Below are 26716 nucleotides of genomic sequence, written 5' to 3' on the forward strand. Positions count from 1 at the left end.
TCCTGCAGGGACCCAGAGCTGGGAGGTGGCATCTCTCAGCCCTGGGTCGGGCAGAGCCCCAGCGGGCCACGCCCACAACCTCTCTCAGCACCGGTCCCCCAGAAGGCTCCTTTGGGACCAGGATTCTCTTGCGGTGACTCTTTAAGGTCTGGCCCCTGGATGGAGGGGCACCAGGAGTAGAGGAGCAGGAAGGGGAAGGGGGTGGCCATGCGAGGGGACACTTTGAGGCCGAGTCCCAGCTTCAGCCTGATCCTCCTGGGAACCCCGCTCTGAGACAAGGAGCCGGGCTTCGCATTCCCACAGCAGCCAGTCGTGGGCTGAGGACACCTGGGGCGTTGGGAACTCCCTGGCTTCTCCTTGGTTTAACGTCTAGAGCTGCTTGTGAATCGCGCCGCCACACACACCCGAGCGCAGGAGTCTTCCGCACAGACTGCGGGCCTCGCTCTTCTGAACGCCGCTAGCTCGCCACCCACCCACGGGTGAACCTGGTCAGGGTGCTTTCTCTAAGGGGCAGACTCTTTTCCGGGCGGGCTACCGGTGTCTCTGTTTGCTCGTTTCTTTCTTCCATTTCGGGAAAGTCTTCCTTGCTGGGTGTGGAAATCTCCTATGCCTTCCCTCGCCTATTCTGTCAGCTTTCAAATTCTCTTTCAGTTGCCACCCTCACAGATGGATTAGGAAACTCTTTCCGGTGCACTCATTAGTGAAATGACCTCCAGGAAGCTGGAATCCAATATCTAATGGCCGATTTTTAGCGAGTCCACACGCCAGGGTGGTCGGGGTCCAATGCAGCCCCGGCCAGGCCCAGGCCCCTTGGACTGGGCCACAGGAGGACACGGAGGAGGGTCCCGGCCCCCACGAAGCGGTGCCGGCAGTTCTCCACGGGCTTGGGCGTTTTCCAGAGGTAGGAGATGGAGGGGACTGATTTCTTCAGCGCCCCCCAAACCACGCCACCCCACCCCACCCATGGGACACATCCCCAGAGAGAGACGCCCCATACACTGGCTGTGCCCCAGCCCTGGCCCGGGGGAATAGGCGGCAGCCCACCCACAGGGCGAGGGGGGGGCGCAGCTGAAAGGGGTTGTGGGGGAGGGCGGCCCCTGGCTGGGGTCAAAGGGCGAGCGTCCCGCGCGTGCGCAGTCAGCGGCAGGCAGCGACGCGCTGGGGGTGGGCAGCGGGTAGGTGAAGGAGGCCTGGCGAGGAGACGAGGGGGGCTGGGAGGGCTCCACCTTGGCGAGTCCAGCCGTGGAGGCGCATCTTGTGTGAGTGTGAGTGAGTGTGAGTGTGTGTGTGTGTGTAGAGAGAGACAGCCCCCCGCCCCGCCCCGCCCCGCCCATCACCCCCGTCCCTGGGAGCCCGCGGGACCCGGCCGGCGAACTCAACCGGCCCGGCCCGGCGCGGGAGGCGGCGGCGGGGAAGCCCAGAGAGGCTCGGCTTCTTGAGCGGGGCAGGGGCGCCCTCCGCCGCCGTCTAGGGCCACACCACCCTGAACGCCCCCGATCTCGTCTGGTCTGGGAAGCTAAGCAGGGTCGGGCCCGGTTAGTACTTGGATGGGAGACCGCCTGGGAATACCGGGTGCCACAGGCTGCTGCTTTTTTTTTTTTTTTTTTTTTTTTGCCTCTTGTTCTGTCCCCTTTCTGGGAGCGCGGCGGCGGCCCGGGGTGGGGGTCACCCCCACCCTCAGCGCCCGCGCGGTGCCTGGCGCCCCAGCCCGCACCGTGGGGCCTCCTCTTGTCCCAAGCCGCGACACCGCCGCCACGCGGCAGGATGCGTGGCATCTGGACTGTCAGGTCTCAGACCAAAGGTCTGCTCTGTGGGAACCGACACGCTGGAGGAAACCTTGAGAGTCTGAGAGGGGAGGGAGTTCCAGAAGAAGGCCAGGATGTCATTTTGAGGGAGTATGTGACCAGAACTCGTCCCGTTGCTTTTGGGGTTCTATGGGCTACACGCAGGAATCTTTGGTGGTGGCACCTGATGTTGGGGGATCCGGAGTCACACCCAGACCTGCTCCACAGGCCTCCTTTTACTTTTCTCTTCGGATTCATTATTTTTAAAAAGTGTCTCTTACCTCTATGATTGCATTTTCTTTTCTCTCTCTCTTCAAGCAGATGATGGGAGTACAAGTATTCAGGTGACATGTGACGCCCGTGCCCCCCTCCCCCCTGCGTTCTTTTTTTTTTTTTTTTTTTTGAGACAGAGTCTCGTTTTGCTGCCCAGGCTAGAGTGAGTGCCATGGCGTCAGCCTAGCTCACAGCAACCTCAATCTCCGGGCTCAAGCAATCCTGCTGCCTCAGCCTCCCGAGTAGTTGGGACTACAGGCATGCACCACCACGCCCGGCTGTGTTTTTCTATATATATTAGTTGGCCAATTAATTTCTTTCTATTTTTAGTAGAGACGGGGTCTCGCTCTTGCTCAGGCTGGTTTCGAACTCCTGACCTGGAGCAATCCGCCCGCCTCGGCCTCCCAGAGAGCTAGGATTACAGGCGTGAGCCACCGCGCCCGGCCCCCCCTGTGTTCTTATTCATATACCTCTCATGTTGTTCCAGCGTATTGTGGGGGTACCAATGTTAAGGTCGGGTGCCTTGCCCTCTCCAAGCCTCCCCCCTCGGGTCAGAGCTTCAAGTGCGCCCATCCCCCAGTCGGTGCGCACCCACCCCATGCCTAATGGATGTGTATGGCCCTCCCCTCCCCCCACCCGCCCGACACCCACCCGATGAAGGTGATTCCTCTCTGTCCACTTAGGCGTCCATCCGTTCGTACCAATTTGCTGGTGAGCGCGCTCACGTGGTGCTCGTGTGTCCATTCTTGGGATACCTGGCCTACTGGAACGGGTTCCAGCTCTGGCCAGGAGAACACGAGAGGCGCCCTCTCACCGCTGCTCCTCACAGCCGAATGGCACTCCGTGGTGTCCACGCGCCACATTTTATTGATGCACTCCTGGATGGATGGGCACTCGGGTCGCTTCCACGTCTTTGCGATTGTGAATTGTGCCCTAACTGTCACCCTAACCCTTACCCAGCCCGTCTCCTCTGCCCCTGCCTGACGCACTCCTCCCCGGCCAGGCCCGTCACTGTCCTGGGCCCCCGCCTGACCGGCTCCTCCCCGCCCGGCCTGTCACCGTCCTCTGCCCCTGCCTGACATGCTCCTTCCCGCCCGCCCGGCCTCTCACCGTCCTGGGCCCCTGCCTGACCGGCTCCTCCGTCGCCTGGGCCTTCCAAGGGCTTGGTGTGGACGCTGCTTCCAGGAAGCCCACCAGAAACCCGGCAGCAGGGTGGCCGCAGCAGTCTCCAGCAGCCGTCCCTAAGTCGCCTGAGTGCGGGGGACGTGCCCCCCGCTGTGCCGCGGGGGCCCAGCCTGGTGTCTTCCCTGAGGCCCTGCGGCTGCCGGCTGGGCTGCCGCTCCCCGCAAGGGGAGAGCCGCGGAGGTGGGGACCGCCTCCTGATGGGGACGTACACGCAGCTCTCCACGTCGGATTCCGGGGCTCTCTGTCCTGCCCGAAGGCCCAGCTGGCCTGCGGGTCCTTAGAGTGGCAAAAACATCCGAAAACTGAGATTGAGGGTCCGGTGGGTGTCTGCACTTTTGTGCTGGGCACCCCAGGGAGGCCCGGGGGCTGGCTGGACAACGTGGTCTGCTGGGCGGGGGGGTTGGAGGAGCAACTGATGCCCTTTGCACTTTGGGTAGCAAGAGTCTGAGGTGTCTCTGAGCCCTGTGCCCTGTGGGGGGGGGCGGGGGGGGAGGAGGAGGAGGAGGAGGAGGAGGTGGGAAGGGCCGGGGCCTGCAGTCCTGTTCCCGGGGTGGCACGGCAAGTGGCTTCTTCCACAGGCTGCTTGGCCTGGGCTCCCTGCACCTGGGCCTTTGGAGGACCGGCCCTGTGCTTGCCAACACTTCCTGCAGGGACCCAGAGCTGGGAGGTGGCATCTCTCAGCCCTGGGTCGGGCAGAGCCCCAGCGGGCCATGCCCACAACCTCTCTCAGCACCGGTCCCCCAGAAGGCTCCTTTGGGACCAGGATTCTCTTGCGGTGACTCTTTAAGGTCTGGCCCCTGGATGGAGGGGCACCAGGAGTAGAGGAGCAGGAAGGGGAAGGGGGTGGCCATGCGAGGGGACACTTTGAGGCCGAGTCCCAGCTTCAGCCTGATCCTCCTGGGAACCCCGCTCTGAGACAAGGAGCCGGGCTTCGCATTCCCACAGCAGCCAGTTGTGGGCTGAGGACACCTGGGGCGTTGGGAACTCCCTGGCTTCTCCTTGGTTTAACGTCTAGAGCTGCTTGTGAATCGCGCCGCCACACACACCCGAGCGCAGGTGTCTTCCGCACAGACTGCGGGCCTCGCTCTTCTGAACGCCGCTAGCTCGCCACCCACCCACGGGTGAACCTGGTCAGGGTGCTTTCTCTAAGGGGCAGACTCTTTTCCGGGCGGGCTACCGGTGTCTCTGTTTGCTCGTTTCTTTCTTCCATTTCGGGAAAGTCTTCCTTGCTGGGTGTGGAAATCTCCTATGCCTTCCCTCGCCTATTCTGTCAGCTTTCAAATTCTCTTTCAGTTGCCACCCTCACAGATGGATTAGGAAACTCTTTCCGGTGCACTCATTAGTGAAATGACCTCCAGGAAGCTGGAATCCAATATCTAATGGCCGATTTTTAGCGAGTCCACACGCCAGGGTGGTCGGGGTCCAATGCAGCCCCGGCCAGGCCCAGGCCCCTTGGACTGGGCCACAGGAGGACACGGAGGAGGGTCCCGGCCCCCACGAAGCGGTGCCGGCAGTTCTCCACGGGCTTGGGCATTTTCCAGAGGTAGGAGATGGAGGGGACTGATTTCTTCAGCGCCCCCCAAACCACGCCACCCCACCCCACCCATGGGACACATCCCCAGAGAGAGACGCCCCATACACTGGCTGTGCCCCAGCCCTGGCCCGGGGGAATAGGCGGCAGCCCACCCACAGGGCGAGGGGGGGGCGCAGCTGAAAGGGGTTGTGGGGGAGGGCGGCCCCTGGCTGGGGTCAAAGGGCGAGCGTCCCGCGCGTGCGCAGTCAGCGGCAGGCAGCGACGCGCTGGGGGTGGGCAGCGGGTAGGTGAAGGAGGCCTGGCGAGGAGACGAGGGGGGCTGGGAGGGCTCCACCTTGGCGAGTCCAGCCGTGGAGGCGCATCTTGTGTGAGTGTGAGTGAGTGTGAGTGTGTGTGTGTGTGTAGAGAGAGACAGCCCCCCGCCCCGCCCCGCCCCGCCCATCACCCCCGTCCCTGGGAGCCCGCGGGACCCGGCCGGCGAACTCAACCGGCCCGGCCCGGCGCGGGAGGCGGCGGCGGGGAAGCCCAGAGAGGCTCGGCTTCTTGAGCGGGGCAGGGGCGCCCTCCGCCGCCGTCTAGGGCCACACCACCCTGAACGCCCCCGATCTCGTCTGGTCTGGGAAGCTAAGCAGGGTCGGGCCCGGTTAGTACTTGGATGGGAGACCGCCTGGGAATACCGGGTGCCACAGGCTGCTGCTTTTTTTTTTTTTTTTTTTTTTTTGCCTCTTGTTCTGTCCCCTTTCTGGGAGCGCGGCGGCGGCCCGGGGTGGGGGTCACCCCCACCCTCAGCGCCCGCGCGGTGCCTGGCGCCCCAGCCCGCACCGTGGGGCCTCCTCTTGTCCCAAGCCGCGACACCGCCGCCACGCGGCAGGATGCGTGGCATCTGGACTGTCAGGTCTCAGACCAAAGGTCTGCTCTGTGGGAACCGACACGCTGGAGGAAACCTTGAGAGTCTGAGAGGGGAGGGAGTTCCAGAAGAAGGCCAGGATGTCATTTTGAGGGAGTATGTGACCAGAACTCGTCCCGTTGCTTTTGGGGTTCTATGGGCTACACGCAGGAATCTTTGGTGGTGGCACCTGATGTTGGGGGATCCGGAGTCACACCCAGACCTGCTCCACAGGCCTCCTTTTACTTTTCTCTTCGGATTCATTATTTTTAAAAAGTGTCTCTTACCTCTATGATTGCATTTTCTTTTCTCTCTCTCTTCAAGCAGATGATGGGAGTACAAGTATTCAGGTGACATGTGACGCCCGTGCCCCCCTCCCCCCTGCGTTCTTTTTTTTTTTTTTTTTTTTGAGACAGAGTCTCGTTTTGCTGCCCAGGCTAGAGTGAGTGCCATGGCGTCAGCCTAGCTCACAGCAACCTCAATCTCCGGGCTCAAGCAATCCTGCTGCCTCAGCCTCCCGAGTAGTTGGGACTACAGGCATGCACCACCACGCCCGGCTGTGTTTTTCTATATATATTAGTTGGCCAATTAATTTCTTTCTATTTTTAGTAGAGACGGGGTCTCGCTCTTGCTCAGGCTGGTTTCGAACTCCTGACCTGGAGCAATCCGCCCGCCTCGGCCTCCCAGAGAGCTAGGATTACAGGCGTGAGCCACCGCGCCCGGCCCCCCCTGTGTTCTTATTCATATACCTCTCATGTTGTTCCAGCGTATTGTGGGGGTACCAATGTTAAGGTCGGGTGCCTTGCCCTCTCCAAGCCTCCCCCCTCGGGTCAGAGCTTCAAGTGCGCCCATCCCCCAGTCGGTGCGCACCCACCCCATGCCTAATGGATGTGTATGGCCCTCCCCTCCCCCCACCCGCCCGACACCCACCCGATGAAGGTGATTCCTCTCTGTCCACTTAGGCGTCCATCCGTTCGTACCAATTTGCTGGTGAGCGCGCTCACGTGGTGCTCGTGTGTCCATTCTTGGGATACCTGGCCTACTGGAACGGGTTCCAGCTCTGGCCAGGAGAACACGAGAGGCGCCCTCTCACCGCTGCTCCTCACAGCCGAATGGCACTCCGTGGTGTCCACGCGCCACATTTTATTGATGCACTCCTGGATGGATGGGCACTCGGGTCGCTTCCACGTCTTTGCGATTGTGAATTGTGCCCTAACTGTCACCCTAACCCTTACCCAGCCCGTCTCCTCTGCCCCTGCCTGACGCACTCCTCCCCGGCCAGGCCCGTCACTGTCCTGGGCCCCCGCCTGACCGGCTCCTCCCCGCCCGGCCTGTCACCGTCCTCTGCCCCTGCCTGACATGCTCCTTCCCGCCCGCCCGGCCTCTCACCGTCCTGGGCCCCTGCCTGACCGGCTCCTCCGTCGCCTGGGCCTTCCAAGGGCTTGGTGTGGACGCTGCTTCCAGGAAGCCCACCAGAAACCCGGCAGCAGGGTGGCCGCAGCAGTCTCCAGCAGCCGTCCCTAAGTCGCCTGAGTGCGGGGGACGTGCCCCCCGCTGTGCCGCGGGGGCCCAGCCTGGTGTCTTCCCTGAGGCCCTGCGGCTGCCGGCTGGGCTGCCGCTCCCCGCAAGGGGAGAGCCGCGGAGGTGGGGACCGCCTCCTGATGGGGACGTACACGCAGCTCTCCACGTCGGATTCCGGGGCTCTCTGTCCTGCCCGAAGGCCCAGCTGGCCTGCGGGTCCTTAGAGTGGCAAAAACATCCGAAAACTGAGATTGAGGGTCCGGTGGGTGTCTGCACTTTTGTGCTGGGCACCCCAGGGAGGCCCGGGGGCTGGCTGGACAACGTGGTCTGCTGGGCGGGGGGGTTGGAGGAGCAACTGATGCCCTTTGCACTTTGGGTAGCAAGAGTCTGAGGTGTCTCTGAGCCCTGTGCCCTGTGGGGGGGGGCGGGGGGGGAGGAGGAGGAGGAGGAGGAGGAGGTGGGAAGGGCCGGGGCCTGCAGTCCTGTTCCCGGGGTGGCACGGCAAGTGGCTTCTTCCACAGGCTGCTTGGCCTGGGCTCCCTGCACCTGGGCCTTTGGAGGACCGGCCCTGTGCTTGCCAACACTTCCTGCAGGGACCCAGAGCTGGGAGGTGGCATCTCTCAGCCCTGGGTCGGGCAGAGCCCCAGCGGGCCACGCCCACAACCTCTCTCAGCACCGGTCCCCCAGAAGGCTCCTTTGGGACCAGGATTCTCTTGCGGTGACTCTTTAAGGTCTGGCCCCTGGATGGAGGGGCACCAGGAGTAGAGGAGCAGGAAGGGGAAGGGGGTGGCCATGCGAGGGGACACTTTGAGGCCGAGTCCCAGCTTCAGCCTGATCCTCCTGGGAACCCCGCTCTGAGACAAGGAGCCGGGCTTCGCATTCCCACAGCAGCCAGTCGTGGGCTGAGGACACCTGGGGCGTTGGGAACTCCCTGGCTTCTCCTTGGTTTAACGTCTAGAGCTGCTTGTGAATCGCGCCGCCACACACACCCGAGCGCAGGAGTCTTCCGCACAGACTGCGGGCCTCGCTCTTCTGAACGCCGCTAGCTCGCCACCCACCCACGGGTGAACCTGGTCAGGGTGCTTTCTCTAAGGGGCAGACTCTTTTCCGGGCGGGCTACCGGTGTCTCTGTTTGCTCGTTTCTTTCTTCCATTTCGGGAAAGTCTTCCTTGCTGGGTGTGGAAATCTCCTATGCCTTCCCTCGCCTATTCTGTCAGCTTTCAAATTCTCTTTCAGTTGCCACCCTCACAGATGGATTAGGAAACTCTTTCCGGTGCACTCATTAGTGAAATGACCTCCAGGAAGCTGGAATCCAATATCTAATGGCCGATTTTTAGCGAGTCCACACGCCAGGGTGGTCGGGGTCCAATGCAGCCCCGGCCAGGCCCAGGCCCCTTGGACTGGGCCACAGGAGGACACGGAGGAGGGTCCCGGCCCCCACGAAGCGGTGCCGGCAGTTCTCCACGGGCTTGGGCGTTTTCCAGAGGTAGGAGATGGAGGGGACTGATTTCTTCAGCGCCCCCCAAACCACGCCACCCCACCCCACCCATGGGACACATCCCCAGAGAGAGACGCCCCATACACTGGCTGTGCCCCAGCCCTGGCCCGGGGGAATAGGCGGCAGCCCACCCACAGGGCGAGGGGGGGGCGCAGCTGAAAGGGGTTGTGGGGGAGGGCGGCCCCTGGCTGGGGTCAAAGGGCGAGCGTCCCGCGCGTGCGCAGTCAGCGGCAGCGACGCGCTGGGGGTGGGCAGCGGGTAGGTGAAGGAGGCCTGGCGAGGAGACGAGGGGGGCTGGGAGGGCTCCACCTTGGCGAGTCCAGCCGTGGAGGCGCATCTTGTGTGAGTGTGAGTGAGTGTGAGTGTGTGTGTGTGTGTAGAGAGAGACAGCCCCCCGCCCCGCCCCGCCCCGCCCATCACCCCCGTCCCTGGGAGCCCGCGGGACCCGGCCGGCGAACTCAACCGGCCCGGCCCGGCGCGGGAGGCGGCGGCGGGGAAGCCCAGAGAGGCTCGGCTTCTTGAGCGGGGCAGGGGCGCCCTCCGCCGCCGTCTAGGGCCACACCACCCTGAACGCCCCCGATCTCGTCTGGTCTGGGAAGCTAAGCAGGGTCGGGCCCGGTTAGTACTTGGATGGGAGACCGCCTGGGAATACCGGGTGCCACAGGCTGCTGCTTTTTTTTTTTTTTTTTTTTTTTTGCCTCTTGTTCTGTCCCCTTTCTGGGAGCGCGGCGGCGGCCCGGGGTGGGGGTCACCCCCACCCTCAGCGCCCGCGCGGTGCCTGGCGCCCCAGCCCGCACCGTGGGGCCTCCTCTTGTCCCAAGCCGCGACACCGCCGCCACGCGGCAGGATGCGTGGCATCTGGACTGTCAGGTCTCAGACCAAAGGTCTGCTCTGTGGGAACCGACACGCTGGAGGAAACCTTGAGAGTCTGAGAGGGGAGGGAGTTCCAGAAGAAGGCCAGGATGTCATTTTGAGGGAGTATGTGACCAGAACTCGTCCCGTTGCTTTTGGGGTTCTATGGGCTACACGCAGGAATCTTTGGTGGTGGCACCTGATGTTGGGGGATCCGGAGTCACACCCAGACCTGCTCCACAGGCCTCCTTTTACTTTTCTCTTCGGATTCATTATTTTTAAAAAGTGTCTCTTACCTCTATGATTGCATTTTCTTTTCTCTCTCTCTTCAAGCAGATGATGGGAGTACAAGTATTCAGGTGACATGTGACGCCCGTGCCCCCCTCCCCCCTGCGTTCTTTTTTTTTTTTTTTTTTTTGAGACAGAGTCTCGTTTTGCTGCCCAGGCTAGAGTGAGTGCCATGGCGTCAGCCTAGCTCACAGCAACCTCAATCTCCGGGCTCAAGCAATCCTGCTGCCTCAGCCTCCCGAGTAGTTGGGACTACAGGCATGCACCACCACGCCCGGCTGTGTTTTTCTATATATATTAGTTGGCCAATTAATTTCTTTCTATTTTTAGTAGAGACGGGGTCTCGCTCTTGCTCAGGCTGGTTTCGAACTCCTGACCTGGAGCAATCCGCCCGCCTCGGCCTCCCAGAGAGCTAGGATTACAGGCGTGAGCCACCGCGCCCGGCCCCCCCTGTGTTCTTATTCATATACCTCTCATGTTGTTCCAGCGTATTGTGGGGGTACCAATGTTAAGGTCGGGTGCCTTGCCCTCTCCAAGCCTCCCCCCTCGGGTCAGAGCTTCAAGTGCGCCCATCCCCCAGTCGGTGCGCACCCACCCCATGCCTAATGGATGTGTATGGCCCTCCCCTCCCCCCACCCGCCCGACACCCACCCGATGAAGGTGATTCCTCTCTGTCCACTTAGGCGTCCATCCGTTCGTACCAATTTGCTGGTGAGCGCGCTCACGTGGTGCTCGTGTGTCCATTCTTGGGATACCTGGCCTACTGGAACGGGTTCCAGCTCTGGCCAGGAGAACACGAGAGGCGCCCTCTCACCGCTGCTCCTCACAGCCGAATGGCACTCCGTGGTGTCCACGCGCCACATTTTATTGATGCACTCCTGGATGGATGGGCACTCGGGTCGCTTCCACGTCTTTGCGATTGTGAATTGTGCCCTAACTGTCACCCTAACCCTTACCCAGCCCGTCTCCTCTGCCCCTGCCTGACGCACTCCTCCCCGGCCAGGCCCGTCACTGTCCTGGGCCCCCGCCTGACCGGCTCCTCCCCGCCCGGCCTGTCACCGTCCTCTGCCCCTGCCTGACATGCTCCTTCCCGCCCGCCCGGCCTCTCACCGTCCTGGGCCCCTGCCTGACCGGCTCCTCCGTCGCCTGGGCCTTCCAAGGGCTTGGTGTGGACGCTGCTTCCAGGAAGCCCACCAGAAACCCGGCAGCAGGGTGGCCGCAGCAGTCTCCAGCAGCCGTCCCTAAGTCGCCTGAGTGCGGGGGACGTGCCCCCCGCTGTGCCGCGGGGGCCCAGCCTGGTGTCTTCCCTGAGGCCCTGCGGCTGCCGGCTGGGCTGCCGCTCCCCGCAAGGGGAGAGCCGCGGAGGTGGGGACCGCCTCCTGATGGGGACGTACACGCAGCTCTCCACGTCGGATTCCGGGGCTCTCTGTCCTGCCCGAAGGCCCAGCTGGCCTGCGGGTCCTTAGAGTGGCAAAAACATCCGAAAACTGAGATTGAGGGTCCGGTGGGTGTCTGCACTTTTGTGCTGGGCACCCCAGGGAGGCCCGGGGGCTGGCTGGACAACGTGGTCTGCTGGGCGGGGGGGTTGGAGGAGCAACTGATGCCCTTTGCACTTTGGGTAGCAAGAGTCTGAGGTGTCTCTGAGCCCTGTGCCCTGTGGGGGGGGGCGGGGGGGGAGGAGGAGGAGGAGGAGGAGGAGGTGGGAAGGGCCGGGGCCTGCAGTCCTGTTCCCGGGGTGGCACGGCAAGTGGCTTCTTCCACAGGCTGCTTGGCCTGGGCTCCCTGCACCTGGGCCTTTGGAGGACCGGCCCTGTGCTTGCCAACACTTCCTGCAGGGACCCAGAGCTGGGAGGTGGCATCTCTCAGCCCTGGGTCGGGCAGAGCCCCAGCGGGCCATGCCCACAACCTCTCTCAGCACCGGTCCCCCAGAAGGCTCCTTTGGGACCAGGATTCTCTTGCGGTGACTCTTTAAGGTCTGGCCCCTGGATGGAGGGGCACCAGGAGTAGAGGAGCAGGAAGGGGAAGGGGGTGGCCATGCGAGGGGACACTTTGAGGCCGAGTCCCAGCTTCAGCCTGATCCTCCTGGGAACCCCGCTCTGAGACAAGGAGCCGGGCTTCGCATTCCCACAGCAGCCAGTTGTGGGCTGAGGACACCTGGGGCGTTGGGAACTCCCTGGCTTCTCCTTGGTTTAACGTCTAGAGCTGCTTGTGAATCGCGCCGCCACACACACCCGAGCGCAGGTGTCTTCCGCACAGACTGCGGGCCTCGCTCTTCTGAACGCCGCTAGCTCGCCACCCACCCACGGGTGAACCTGGTCAGGGTGCTTTCTCTAAGGGGCAGACTCTTTTCCGGGCGGGCTACCGGTGTCTCTGTTTGCTCGTTTCTTTCTTCCATTTCGGGAAAGTCTTCCTTGCTGGGTGTGGAAATCTCCTATGCCTTCCCTCGCCTATTCTGTCAGCTTTCAAATTCTGTTTCAGTTGCCACCCTCACAGATGGATTAGGAAACTCTTTCCGGTGCACTCATTAGTGAAATGACCTCCAGGAAGCTGGAATCCAATATCTAATGGCCGATTTTTAGCGAGTCCACACGCCAGGGTGGTCGGGGTCCAATGCAGCCCCGGCCAGGCCCAGGCCCCTTGGACTGGGCCACAGGAGGACACGGAGGAGGGTCCCGGCCCCCACGAAGCGGTGCCGGCAGTTCTCCACGGGCTTGGGCGTTTTCCAGAGGTAGGAGATGGAGGGGACTGATTTCTTCAGCGCCCCCCAAACCACGCCACCCCACCCCACCCATGGGACACATCCCCAGAGAGAGACGCCCCATACACTGGCTGTGCCCCAGCCCTGGCCCGGGGGAATAGGCGGCAGCCCACCCACAGGGCGAGGGGGGGGCGCAGCTGAAAGGGGTTGTGGGGGAGGGCGGCCCCTGGCTGGGGTCAAAGGGCGAGCGTCCCGCGCGTGCGCAGTCAGCGGCAGGCAGCGACGCGCTGGGGGTGGGCAGCGGGTAGGTGAAGGAGGCCTGGCGAGGAGACGAGGGGGGCTGGGAGGGCTCCACCTTGGCGAGTCCAGCCGTGGAGGCGCATCTTGTGTGAGTGTGAGTGAGTGTGAGTGTGTGTGTGTGTGTAGAGAGAGACAGCCCCCCGCCCCGCCCCGCCCCGCCCATCACCCCCGTCCCTGGGAGCCCGCGGGACCCGGCCGGCGAACTCAACCGGCCCGGCCCGGCGCGGGAGGCGGCGGCGGGGAAGCCCAGAGAGGCTCGGCTTCTTGAGCGGGGCAGGGGCGCCCTCCGCCGCCGTCTAGGGCCACACCACCCTGAACGCCCCCGATCTCGTCTGGTCTGGGAAGCTAAGCAGGGTCGGGCCCGGTTAGTACTTGGATGGGAGACCGCCTGGGAATACCGGGTGCCACAGGCTGCTGCTTTTTTTTTTTTTTTTTTTTTTTTGCCTCTTGTTCTGTCCCCTTTCTGGGAGCGCGGCGGCGGCCCGGGGTGGGGGTCACCCCCACCCTCAGCGCCCGCGCGGTGCCTGGCGCCCCAGCCCGCACCGTGGGGCCTCCTCTTGTCCCAAGCCGCGACACCGCCGCCACGCGGCAGGATGCGTGGCATCTGGACTGTCAGGTCTCAGACCAAAGGTCTGCTCTGTGGGAACCGACACGCTGGAGGAAACCTTGAGAGTCTGAGAGGGGAGGGAGTTCCAGAAGAAGGCCAGGATGTCATTTTGAGGGAGTATGTGACCAGAACTCGTCCCGTTGCTTTTGGGGTTCTATGGGCTACACGCAGGAATCTTTGGTGGTGGCACCTGATGTTGGGGGATCCGGAGTCACACCCAGACCTGCTCCACAGGCCTCCTTTTACTTTTCTCTTCGGATTCATTATTTTTAAAAAGTGTCTCTTACCTCTATGATTGCATTTTCTTTTCTCTCTCTCTTCAAGCAGATGATGGGAGTACAAGTATTCAGGTGACATGTGACGCCCGTGCCCCCCTCCCCCCTGCGTTCTTTTTTTTTTTTTTTTTTTTGAGACAGAGTCTCGTTTTGCTGCCCAGGCTAGAGTGAGTGCCATGGCGTCAGCCTAGCTCACAGCAACCTCAATCTCCGGGCTCAAGCAATCCTGCTGCCTCAGCCTCCCGAGTAGTTGGGACTACAGGCATGCACCACCACGCCCGGCTGTGTTTTTCTATATATATTAGTTGGCCAATTAATTTCTTTCTATTTTTAGTAGAGACGGGGTCTCGCTCTTGCTCAGGCTGGTTTCGAACTCCTGACCTGGAGCAATCCGCCCGCCTCGGCCTCCCAGAGAGCTAGGATTACAGGCGTGAGCCACCGCGCCCGGCCCCCCCTGTGTTCTTATTCATATACCTCTCATGTTGTTCCAGCGTATTGTGGGGGTACCAATGTTAAGGTCGGGTGCCTTGCCCTCTCCAAGCCTCCCCCCTCGGGTCAGAGCTTCAAGTGCGCCCATCCCCCAGTCGGTGCGCACCCACCCCATGCCTAATGGATGTGTATGGCCCTCCCCTCCCCCCACCCGCCCGACACCCACCCGATGAAGGTGATTCCTCTCTGTCCACTTAGGCGTCCATCCGTTCGTACCAATTTGCTGGTGAGCGCGCTCACGTGGTGCTCGTGTGTCCATTCTTGGGATACCTGGCCTACTGGAACGGGTTCCAGCTCTGGCCAGGAGAACACGAGAGGCGCCCTCTCACCGCTGCTCCTCACAGCCGAATGGCACTCCGTGGTGTCCACGCGCCACATTTTATTGATGCACTCCTGGATGGATGGGCACTCGGGTCGCTTCCACGTCTTTGCGATTGTGAATTGTGCCCTAACTGTCACCCTAACCCTTACCCAGCCCGTCTCCTCTGCCCCTGCCTGACGCACTCCTCCCCGGCCAGGCCCGTCACTGTCCTGGGCCCCCGCCTGACCGGCTCCTCCCCGCCCGGCCTGTCACCGTCCTCTGCCCCTGCCTGACATGCTCCTTCCCGCCCGCCCGGCCTCTCACCGTCCTGGGCCCCTGCCTGACCGGCTCCTCCGTCGCCTGGGCCTTCCAAGGGCTTGGTGTGGACGCTGCTTCCAGGAAGCCCACCAGAAACCCGGCAGCAGGGTGGCCGCAGCAGTCTCCAGCAGCCGTCCCTAAGTCGCCTGAGTGCGGGGGACGTGCCCCCCGCTGTGCCGCGGGGGCCCAGCCTGGTGTCTTCCCTGAGGCCCTGCGGCTGCCGGCTGGGCTGCCGCTCCCCGCAAGGGGAGAGCCGCGGAGGTGGGGACCGCCTCCTGATGGGGACGTACACGCAGCTCTCCACGTCGGATTCCGGGGCTCTCTGTCCTGCCCGAAGGCCCAGCTGGCCTGCGGGTCCTTAGAGTGGCAAAAACATCCGAAAACTGAGATTGAGGGTCCGGTGGGTGTCTGCACTTTTGTGCTGGGCACCCCAGGGAGGCCCGGGGGCTGGCTGGACAACGTGGTCTGCTGGGCGGGGGGGTTGGAGGAGCAACTGATGCCCTTTGCACTTTGGGTAGCAAGAGTCTGAGGTGTCTCTGAGCCCTGTGCCCTGTGGGGGGGGGCGGGGGGGGAGGAGGAGGAGGAGGAGGAGGAGGTGGGAAGGGCCGGGGCCTGCAGTCCTGTTCCCGGGGTGGCACGGCAAGTGGCTTCTTCCACAGGCTGCTTGGCCTGGGCTCCCTGCACCTGGGCCTTTGGAGGACCGGCCCTGTGCTTGCCAACACTTCCTGCAGGGACCCAGAGCTGGGAGGTGGCATCTCTCAGCCCTGGGTCGGGCAGAGCCCCAGCGGGCCATGCCCACAACCTCTCTCAGCACCGGTCCCCCAGAAGGCTCCTTTGGGACCAGGATTCTCTTGCGGTGACTCTTTAAGGTCTGGCCCCTGGATGGAGGGGCACCAGGAGTAGAGGAGCAGGAAGGGGAAGGGGGTGGCCATGCGAGGGGACACTTTGAGGCCGAGTCCCAGCTTCAGCCTGATCCTCCTGGGAACCCCGCTCTGAGACAAGGAGCCGGGCTTCGCATTCCCACAGCAGCCAGTTGTGGGCTGAGGACACCTGGGGCGTTGGGAACTCCCTGGCTTCTCCTTGGTTTAACGTCTAGAGCTGCTTGTGAATCGCGCCGCCACACACACCCGAGCGCAGGTGTCTTCCGCACAGACTGCGGGCCTCGCTCTTCTGAACGCCGCTAGCTCGCCACCCACCCACGGGTGAACCTGGTCAGGGTGCTTTCTCTAAGGGGCAGACTCTTTTCCGGGCGGGCTACCGGTGTCTCTGTTTGCTCGTTTCTTTCTTCCATTTCGGGAAAGTCTTCCTTGCTGGGTGTGGAAATCTCCTATGCCTTCCCTCGCCTATTCTGTCAGCTTTCAAATTCTCTTTCAGTTGCCACCCTCACAGATGGATTAGGAAACTCTTTCCGGTGCACTCATTAGTGAAATGACCTCCAGGAAGCTGGAATCCAATATCTAATGGCCGATTTTTAGCGAGTCCACACGCCAGGGTGGTCGGGGTCCAATGCAGCCCCGGCCAGGCCCAGGCCCCTTGGACTGGGCCACAGGAGGACACGGAGGAGGGTCCCGGCCCCCACGAAGCGGTGCCGGCAGTTCTCCACGGGCTTGGGCGTTTTCCAGAGGTAGGAGATGGAGGGGACTGATTTCTTCAGCGCCCCCCAAACCACGCCACCCCACCCCACCCATGGGACACATCCCCAGAGAGAGAGCCCCATACACTGGCTGTGCCCCAGCCCTGGCCCGGGGGAATAGGCGGCAGCCCACCCACAGGGCGAGGGGGGGGCGCAGCTGAAAGGGGTTGTGGGGGAGGGCGGCCCCTGGCTGGGGTCAAAGGGCGAGCGTCCCGCGCATGCGCAGTCAGCGGCAGGCAGCGACGCGCTGGGGGTGGGCAGCGGGTAGGTGAAGGAGGCCTGGCGAGGAGACGAGGGGGGCTGGGAGGGCTCCACCTTGGCGAGTCCAGCCGTGGAGGCGCATCTTGTGTGAGTGTGAGTGAGTGTGAGTGTGTGTGTGTGTGTAGAGAGAGACAGCCCCCCGCCCCGCCCCGCCCCGCCCATCACCCCCGTCCCTGGGAGCCCGCGGGACCCGGCCGGCGAACTCAACCGGCCCGGCCCGGCGCGGGAGGCGGCGGCGGGGAAGCCCAGAGAGGCTCGGCTTCTTGAGCGGGGCAGGGGCGCCCTCCGCCGCCGTCTAGGGCCACACCACCCTGAACGCCCCCGATCTCGTCTGGTCTGGGAAGCTAAGCAGGGTCGGGCCCGGTTAGTACTTGGATGGGAGACCGCCTGGGAATACCGGGTGCCACAGGCTGCTGCTTTTTTTTTTTTTTTTTTTTTTTTGCCTCTTGTTCTGTCCCCTTTCTGGGAGCGCGGCGGCGGCCCGGGGTGGGGGTCACCCCCACCCTCAGCGCCCGCGCGGTGCCTGGCGCCCCAGCCCGCACCGTGGGGCCTCCTCTTGTCCCAAGCCGCGACACCGCCGCCACGCGGCAGGATGCGTGGCATCTGGACTGTCAGGTCTCAGACCAAAGGTCTGCTCTGTGGGAACCGACACGCTGGAGGAAACCTTGAGAGTCTGAGAGGGGAGGGAGTTCCAGAAGAAGGCCAGGATGTCATTTTGAGGGAGTATGTGACCAGAACTCGTCCCGTTGCTTTTGGGGTTCTATGGGCTACACGCAGGAATCTTTGGTGGTGGCACCTGATGTTGGGGGATCCGGAGTCACACCCAGACCTGCTCCACAGGCCTCCTTTTACTTTTCTCTTCGGATTCATTATTTTTAAAAAGTGTCTCTTACCTCTATGATTGCATTTTCTTTTCTCTCTCTCTTCAAGCAGATGATGGGAGTACAAGTATTCAGGTGACATGTGACGCCCGTGCCCCCCTCCCCCCTGCGTTCTTTTTTTTTTTTTTTTTTTTGAGACAGAGTCTCGTTTTGCTGCCCAGGCTAGAGTGAGTGCCATGGCGTCAGCCTAGCTCACAGCAACCTCAATCTCCGGGCTCAAGCAATCCTGCTGCCTCAGCCTCCCGAGTAGTTGGGACTACAGGCATGCACCACCACGCCCGGCTGTGTTTTTCTATATATATTAGTTGGCCAATTAATTTCTTTCTATTTTTAGTAGAGACGGGGTCTCGCTCTTGCTCAGGCTGGTTTCGAACTCCTGACCTGGAGCAATCCGCCCGCCTCGGCCTCCCAGAGAGCTAGGATTACAGGCGTGAGCCACCGCGCCCGGCCCCCCCTGTGTTCTTATTCATATACCTCTCATGTTGTTCCAGCGTATTGTGGGGGTACCAATGTTAAGGTCGGGTGCCTTGCCCTCTCCAAGCCTCCCCCCTCGGGTCAGAGCTTCAAGTGCGCCCATCCCCCAGTCGGTGCGCACCCACCCCATGCCTAATGGATGTGTATGGCCCTCCCCTCCCCCCACCCGCCCGACACCCACCCGATGAAGGTGATTCCTCTCTGTCCACTTAGGCGTCCATCCGTTCGTACCAATTTGCTGGTGAGCGCGCTCACGTGGTGCTCGTGTGTCCATTCTTGGGATACCTGGCCTACTGGAACGGGTTCCAGCTCTGGCCAGGAGAACACGAGAGGCGCCCTCTCACCGCTGCTCCTCACAGCCGAATGGCACTCCGTGGTGTCCACGCGCCACATTTTATTGATGCACTCCTGGATGGATGGGCACTCGGGTCGCTTCCACGTCTTTGGGATTGTGAATTGTGCCCTAACTGTCACCCTAACCCTTACCCAGCCCGTCTCCTCTGCCCCTGCCTGACGCACTCCTCCCCGGCCAGGCCCGTCACTGTCCTGGGCCCCCGCCTGACCGGCTCCTCCCCGCCCGGCCTGTCACCGTCCTCTGCCCCTGCCTGACATGCTCCTTCCCGCCCGCCCGGCCTCTCACCGTCCTGGGCCCCTGCCTGACCGGCTCCTCCGTCGCCTGGGCCTTCCAAGGGCTTGGTGTGGACGCTGCTTCCAGGAAGCCCACCAGAAACCCGGCAGCAGGGTGGCCGCAGCAGTCTCCAGCAGCCGTCCCTAAGTCGCCTGAGTGCGGGGGACGTGCCCCCCGCTGTGCCGCGGGGGCCCAGCCTGGTGTCTTCCCTGAGGCCCTGCGGCTGCCGGCTGGGCTGCCGCTCCCCGCAAGGGGAGAGCCGCGGAGGTGGGGACCGCCTCCTGATGGGGACGTACACGCAGCTCTCCACGTCGGATTCCGGGGCTCTCTGTCCTGCCCGAAGGCCCAGCTGGCCTGCGGGTCCTTAGAGTGGCAAAAACATCCGAAAACTGAGATTGAGGGTCCGGTGGGTGTCTGCACTTTTGTGCTGGGCACCCCAGGGAGGCCCGGGGGCTGGCTGGACAACGTGGTCTGCTGGGCGGGGGGGTTGGAGGAGCAACTGATGCCCTTTGCACTTTGGGTAGCAAGAGTCTGAGGTGTCTCTGAGCCCTGTGCCCTGTGGGGGGGGGCGGGGGGGGAGGAGGAGGAGGAGGAGGAGGAGGTGGGAAGGGCCGGGGCCTGCAGTCCTGTTCCCGGGGTGGCACGGCAAGTGGCTTCTTCCACAGGCTGCTTGGCCTGGGCTCCCTGCACCTGGGCCTTTGGAGGACCGGCCCTGTGCTTGCCAACACTTCCTGCAGGGACCCAGAGCTGGGAGGTGGCATCTCTCAGCCCTGGGTCGGGCAGAGCCCCAGCGGGCCACGCCCACAACCTCTCTCAGCACCGGTCCCCCAGAAGGCTCCTTTGGGACCAGGATTCTCTTGCGGTGACTCTTTAAGGTCTGGCCCCTGGATGGAGGGGCACCAGGAGTAGAGGAGCAGGAAGGGGAAGGGGGTGGCCATGCGAGGGGACACTTTGAGGCCGAGTCCCAGCTTCAGCCTGATCCTCCTGGGAACCCCGCTCTGAGACAAGGAGCCGGGCTTCGCATTCCCACAGCAGCCAGTCGTGGGCTGAGGACACCTGGGGCGTTGGGAACTCCCTGGCTTCTCCTTGGTTTAACGTCTAGAGCTGCTTGTGAATCGCGCCGCCACACACACCCGAGCGCAGGAGTCTTCCGCACAGACTGCGGGCCTCGCTCTTCTGAACGCCGCTAGCTCGCCACCCACCCACGGGTGAACCTGGTCAGGGTGCTTTCTCTAAGGGGCAGACTCTTTTCCGGGCGGGCTACCGGTGTCTCTGTTTGCTCGTTTCTTTCTTCCATTTCGGGAAAGTCTTCCTTGCTGGGTGCGGAAATCTCCTATGCCTTCCCTCGCCTATTCTGTCAGCTTTCAAATTCTCTTTCAGTTGCCACCCTCACAGATGGATTAGGAAACTCTTTCCGGTGCACTCATTAGTGAAATGACCTCCAGGAAGCTGGAATCCAATATCTAATGGCCGATTTTTAGCGAGTCCACACGCCAGGGTGGTCGGGGTCCAATGCAGCCCCGGCCAGGCCCAGGCCCCTTGGACTGGGCCACAGGAGGACACGGAGGAGGGTCCCGGCCCCCACGAAGCGGTGCCGGCAGTTCTCCACGGGCTTGGGCGTTTTCCAGAGGTAGGAGATGGAGGGGACTGATTTCTTCAGCGCCCCCCAAACCACGCCACCCCACCCCACCCATGGGACACATCCCCAGAGAGAGACGCCCCATACACTGGCTGTGCCCCAGCCCTGGCCCGGGGGAATAGGCGGCAGCCCACCCACAGGGCGAGGGGGGGGCGCAGCTGAAAGGGGTTGTGGGGGAGGGCGGCCCCTGGCTGGGGTCAAAGGGCGAGCGTCCCGCGCGTGCGCAGTCAGCGGCAGCGACGCGCTGGGGGTGGGCAGCGGGTAGGTGAAGGAGGCCTGGCGAGGAGACGAGGGGGGCTGGGAGGGCTCCACCTTGGCGAGTCCAGCCGTGGAGGCGCATCTTGTGTGAGTGTGAGTGAGTGTGAGTGTGTGTGTGTGTGTAGAGAGAGACAGCCCCCCGCCCCGCCCCGCCCCGCCCATCACCCCCGTCCCTGGGAGCCCGCGGGACCCGGCCGGCGAACTCAACCGGCCCGGCCCGGCGCGGGAGGCGGCGGCGGGGAAGCCCAGAGAGGCTCGGCTTCTTGAGCGGGGCAGGGGCGCCCTCCGCCGCCGTCTAGGGCCACACCACCCTGAACGCCCCCGATCTCGTCTGGTCTGGGAAGCTAAGCAGGGTCGGGCCCGGTTAGTACTTGGATGGGAGACCGCCTGGGAATACCGGGTGCCACAGGCTGCTGCTTTTTTTTTTTTTTTTTTTTTTTTGCCTCTTGTTCTGTCCCCTTTCTGGGAGCGCGGCGGCGGCCCGGGGTGGGGGTCACCCCCACCCTCAGCGCCCGCGCGGTGCCTGGCGCCCCAGCCCGCACCGTGGGGCCTCCTCTTGTCCCAAGCCGCGACACCGCCGCCACGCGGCAGGATGCGTGGCATCTGGACTGTCAGGTCTCAGACCAAAGGTCTGCTCTGTGGGAACCGACACGCTGGAGGAAACCTTGAGAGTCTGAGAGGGGAGGGAGTTCCAGAAGAAGGCCAGGATGTCATTTTGAGGGAGTATGTGACCAGAACTCGTCCCGTTGCTTTTGGGGTTCTATGGGCTACACGCAGGAATCTTTGGTGGTGGCACCTGATGTTGGGGGATCCGGAGTCACACCCAGACCTGCTCCACAGGCCTCCTTTTACTTTTCTCTTCGGATTCATTATTTTTAAAAAGTGTCTCTTACCTCTATGATTGCATTTTCTTTTCTCTCTCTCTTCAAGCAGATGATGGGAGTACAAGTATTCAGGTGACATGTGACGCCCGTGCCCCCCTCCCCCCTGCGTTCTTTTTTTTTTTTTTTTTTTTGAGACAGAGTCTCGTTTTGCTGCCCAGGCTAGAGTGAGTGCCATGGCGTCAGCCTAGCTCACAGCAACCTCAATCTCCGGGCTCAAGCAATCCTGCTGCCTCAGCCTCCCGAGTAGTTGGGACTACAGGCATGCACCACCACGCCCGGCTGTGTTTTTCTATATATATTAGTTGGCCAATTAATTTCTTTCTATTTTTAGTAGAGACGGGGTCTCGCTCTTGCTCAGGCTGGTTTCGAACTCCTGACCTGGAGCAATCCGCCCGCCTCGGCCTCCCAGAGAGCTAGGATTACAGGCGTGAGCCACCGCGCCCGGCCCCCCCTGTGTTCTTATTCATATACCTCTCATGTTGTTCCAGCGTATTGTGGGGGTACCAATGTTAAGGTCGGGTGCCTTGCCCTCTCCAAGCCTCCCCCCTCGGGTCAGAGCTTCAAGTGCGCCCATCCCCCAGTCGGTGCGCACCCACCCCATGCCTAATGGATGTGTATGGCCCTCCCCTCCCCCCACCCGCCCGACACCCACCCGATGAAGGTGATTCCTCTCTGTCCACTTAGGCGTCCATCCGTTCGTACCAATTTGCTGGTGAGCGCGCTCACGTGGTGCTCGTGTGTCCATTCTTGGGATACCTGGCCTACTGGAACGGGTTCCAGCTCTGGCCAGGAGAACACGAGAGGCGCCCTCTCACCGCTGCTCCTCACAGCCGAATGGCACTCCGTGGTGTCCACGCGCCACCCGTGGTGTCCACGCGCCACATTTTATTGATGCACTCCTGGATGGATGGGCACTCGGGTCGCTTCCACGTCTTTGCGATTGTGAATTGTGCCCTAACTGTCACCCTAACCCTTACCCAGCCCGTCTCCTCTGCCCCTGCCTGACGCACTCCTCCCCGGCCAGGCCCGTCACTGTCCTGGGCCCCCGCCTGACCGGCTCCTCCCCGCCCGGCCTGTCACCGTCCTCTGCCCCTGCCTGACATGCTCCTTCCCGCCCGCCCGGCCTCTCACCGTCCTGGGCCCCTGCCTGACCGGCTCCTCCGTCGCCTGGGCCTTCCAAGGGCTTGGTGTGGACGCTGCTTCCAGGAAGCCCACCAGAAACCCGGCAGCAGGGTGGCCGCAGCAGTCTCCAGCAGCCGTCCCTAAGTCGCCTGAGTGCGGGGGACGTGCCCCCCGCTGTGCCGCGGGGGCCCAGCCTGGTGTCTTCCCTGAGGCCCTGCGGCTGCCGGCTGGGCTGCCGCTCCCCGCAAGGGGAGAGCCGCGGAGGTGGGGACCGCCTCCTGATGGGGACGTACACGCAGCTCTCCACGTCGGATTCCGGGGCTCTCTGTCCTGCCCGAAGGCCCAGCTGGCCTGCGGGTCCTTAGAGTGGCAAAAACATCCGAAAACTGAGATTGAGGGTCCGGTGGGTGTCTGCACTTTTGTGCTGGGCACCCCAGGGAGGCCCGGGGGCTGGCTGGACAACGTGGTCTGCTGGGCGGGGGGGTTGGAGGAGCAACTGATGCCCTTTGCACTTTGGGTAGCAAGAGTCTGAGGTGTCTCTGAGCCCTGTGCCCTGTGGGGGGGGGCGGGGGGGGAGGAGGAGGAGGAGGAGGAGGAGGTGGGAAGGGCCGGGGCCTGCAGTCCTGTTCCCGGGGTGGCACGGCAAGTGGCTTCTTCCACAGGCTGCTTGGCCTGGGCTCCCTGCACCTGGGCCTTTGGAGGACCGGCCCTGTGCTTGCCAACACTTCCTGCAGGGACCCAGAGCTGGGAGGTGGCATCTCTCAGCCCTGGGTCGGGCAGAGCCCCAGCGGGCCATGCCCACAACCTCTCTCAGCACCGGTCCCCCAGAAGGCTCCTTTGGGACCAGGATTCTCTTGCGGTGACTCTTTAAGGTCTGGCCCCTGGATGGAGGGGCACCAGGAGTAGAGGAGCAGGAAGGGGAAGGGGGTGGCCATGCGAGGGGACACTTTGAGGCCGAGTCCCAGCTTCAGCCTGATCCTCCTGGGAACCCCGCTCTGAGACAAGGAGCCGGGCTTCGCATTCCCACAGCAGCCAGTCGTGGGCTGAGGACACCTGGGGCGTTGGGAACTCCCTGGCTTCTCCTTGGTTTAACGTCTAGAGCTGCTTGTGAATCGCGCCGCCACACACACCCGAGCGCAGGAGTCTTCCGCACAGACTGCGGGCCTCGCTCTTCTGAACGCCGCTAGCTCGCCACCCACCCACGGGTGAACCTGGTCAGGGTGCTTTCTCTAAGGGGCAGACTCTTTTCCGGGCGGGCTACCGGTGTCTCTGTTTGCTCGTTTCTTTCTTCCATTTCGGGAAAGTCTTCCTTGCTGGGTGTGGAAATCTCCTATGCCTTCCCTCGCCTATTCTGTCAGCTTTCAAATTCTCTTTCAGTTGCCACCCTCACAGATGGATTAGGAAACTCTTTCCGGTGCACTCATTAGTGAAATGACCTCCAGGAAGCTGGAATCCAATATCTAATGGCCGATTTTTAGCGAGTCCACACGCCAGGGTGGTCGGGGTCCAATGCAGCCCCGGCCAGGCCCAGGCCCCTTGGACTGGGCCACAGGAGGACACGGAGGAGGGTCCCGGCCCCCACGAAGCGGTGCCGGCAGTTCTCCACGGGCTTGGGCGTTTTCCAGAGGTAGGAGATGGAGGGGACTGATTTCTTCAGCGCCCCCCAAACCACGCCACCCCACCCCACCCATGGGACACATCCCCAGAGAGAGACGCCCCATACACTGGCTGTGCCCCAGCCCTGGCCCGGGGGAATAGGCGGCAGCCCACCCACAGGGCGAGGGGGGGGCGCAGCTGAAAGGGGTTGTGGGGGAGGGCGGCCCCTGGCTGGGGTCAAAGGGCGAGCGTCCCGCGCGTGCGCAGTCAGCGGCAGGCAGCGACGCGCTGGGGGTGGGCAGCGGGTAGGTGAAGGAGGCCTGGCGAGGAGACGAGGGGGGCTGGGAGGGCTCCACCTTGGCGAGTCCAGCCGTGGAGGCGCATCTTGTGTGAGTGTGAGTGAGTGTGAGTGTGTGTGTGTGTGTAGAGAGAGACAGCCCCCCGCCCCGCCCCGCCCATCACCCCCGTCCCTGGGAGCCCGCGGGACCCGGCCGGCGAACTCAACCGGCCCGGCCCGGCGCGGGAGGCGGCGGCGGGGAAGCCCAGAGAGGCTCGGCTTCTTGAGCGGGGCAGGGGCGCCCTCCGCCGCCGTCTAGGGCCACACCACCCTGAACGCCCCCGATCTCGTCTGGTCTGGGAAGCTAAGCAGGGTCGGGCCCGGTTAGTACTTGGATGGGAGACCGCCTGGGAATACCGGGTGCCACAGGCTGCTGCTTTTTTTTTTTTTTTTTGCCTCTTGTTCTGTCCCCTTTCTGGGAGCGCGGCGGCGGCCCGGGGTGGGGGTCACCCCCACCCTCAGCGCCCGCGCGGTGCCTGGCGCCCCAGCCCGCACCGTGGGGCCTCCTCTTGTCCCAAGCCGCGACACCGCCGCCACGCGGCAGGATGCGTGGCATCTGGACTGTCAGGTCTCAGACCAAAGGTCTGCTCTGTGGGAACCGACACGCTGGAGGAAACCTTGAGAGTCTGAGAGGGGAGGGAGTTCCAGAAGAAGGCCAGGATGTCATTTTGAGGGAGTATGTGACCAGAACTCGTCCCGTTGCTTTTGGGGTTCTATGGGCTACACGCAGGAATCTTTGGTGGTGGCACCTGATGTTGGGGGATCCGGAGTCACACCCAGACCTGCTCCACAGGCCTCCTTTTACTTTTCTCTTCGGATTCATTATTTTTAAAAAGTGTCTCTTACCTCTATGATTGCATTTTCTTTTCTCTCTCTCTTCAAGCAGATGATGGGAGTACAAGTATTCAGGTGACATGTGACGCCCGTGCCCCCCTCCCCCCTGCGTTCTTTTTTTTTTTTTTTTTGAGACAGAGTCTCGTTTTGCTGCCCAGGCTAGAGTGAGTGCCATGGCGTCAGCCTAGCTCACAGCAACCTCAATCTCCGGGCTCAAGCAATCCTGCTGCCTCAGCCTCCCGAGTAGTTGGGACTACAGGCATGCACCACCACGCCCGGCTGTGTTTTTCTATATATATTAGTTGGCCAATTAATTTCTTTCTATTTTTAGTAGAGACGGGGTCTCGCTCTTGCTCAGGCTGGTTTCGAACTCCTGACCTGGAGCAATCCGCCCGCCTCGGCCTCCCAGAGAGCTAGGATTACAGGCGTGAGCCACCGCGCCCGGCCCCCCCTGTGTTCTTATTCATATACCTCTCATGTTGTTCCAGCGTATTGTGGGGGTACCAATGTTAAGGTCGGGTGCCTTGCCCTCTCCAAGCCTCCCCCCTCGGGTCAGAGCTTCAAGTGCGCCCATCCCCCAGTCGGTGCGCACCCACCCCATGCCTAATGGATGTGTATGCCCCTCCCCTCCCCCCACCCGCCCGACACCCACCCGATGAAGGTGATTCCTCTCTGTCCACTTAGGCGTCCATCCGTTCGTACCAATTTGCTGGTGAGCGCGCTCACGTGGTGCTCGTGTGTCCATTCTTGGGATACCTGGCCTACTGGAACGGGTTCCAGCTCTGGCCAGGAGAACACGAGAGGCGCCCTCTCACCGCTGCTCCTCACAGCCGAATGGCACTCCGTGGTGTCCACGCGCCACATTTTATTGATGCACTCCTGGATGGATGGGCACTCGGGTCGCTTCCACGTCTTTGCGATTGTGAATTGTGCCCTAACTGTCACCCTAACCCTTACCCAGCCCGTCTCCTCTGCCCCTGCCTGACGCACTCCTCCCCGGCCAGGCCCGTCACTGTCCTGGGCCCCCGCCTGACCGGCTCCTCCCCGCCCGGCCTGTCACCGTCCTCTGCCCCTGCCTGACATGCTCCTTCCCGCCCGCCCGGCCTCTCACCGTCCTGGGCCCCTGCCTGACCGGCTCCTCCGTCGCCTGGGCCTTCCAAGGGCTTGGTGTGGACGCTGCTTCCAGGAAGCCCACCAGAAACCCGGCAGCAGGGTGGCCGCAGCAGTCTCCAGCAGCCGTCCCTAAGTCGCCTGAGTGCGGGGGACGTGCCCCCCGCTGTGCCGCGGGGGCCCAGCCTGGTGTCTTCCCTGAGGCCCTGCGGCTGCCGGCTGGGCTGCCGCTCCCCGCAAGGGGAGAGCC

The 26716-nt window shown here is 62.9% G+C and overlaps 7 pseudogenes; all 7 read left to right on the forward strand.

Moving 5' to 3' along the window:
• The first annotated feature begins 1465 nt into the window (after positions 1 to 1465).
• LOC142874070 (uncharacterized) lies at positions 1466 to 1584 on the forward strand (annotated as a pseudogene).
• A 3765-nt stretch (positions 1585 to 5349) lies between these two features.
• Positions 5350 to 5468, forward strand: LOC142874071 (uncharacterized; annotated as a pseudogene).
• Positions 5469 to 9229: 3761 nt separating this feature from the next.
• On the forward strand, positions 9230 to 9348 carry LOC142874072 (uncharacterized; annotated as a pseudogene).
• Positions 9349 to 13113: 3765 nt separating this feature from the next.
• On the forward strand, positions 13114 to 13232 carry LOC142874073 (uncharacterized; annotated as a pseudogene).
• A 3764-nt stretch (positions 13233 to 16996) lies between these two features.
• On the forward strand, positions 16997 to 17115 carry LOC142874074 (uncharacterized; annotated as a pseudogene).
• A 3761-nt stretch (positions 17116 to 20876) lies between these two features.
• Positions 20877 to 20995, forward strand: LOC142874075 (uncharacterized; annotated as a pseudogene).
• A 3780-nt stretch (positions 20996 to 24775) lies between these two features.
• On the forward strand, positions 24776 to 24894 carry LOC142874076 (uncharacterized; annotated as a pseudogene).
• Positions 24895 to 26716: the final 1822 nt, after the last annotated feature.

Source organism: Microcebus murinus, chromosome 11 (genome assembly GCF_040939455.1).
Source record: "Microcebus murinus isolate Inina chromosome 11, M.murinus_Inina_mat1.0, whole genome shotgun sequence".
Lineage (NCBI taxonomy): Eukaryota > Metazoa > Chordata > Mammalia > Primates > Cheirogaleidae > Microcebus > Microcebus murinus.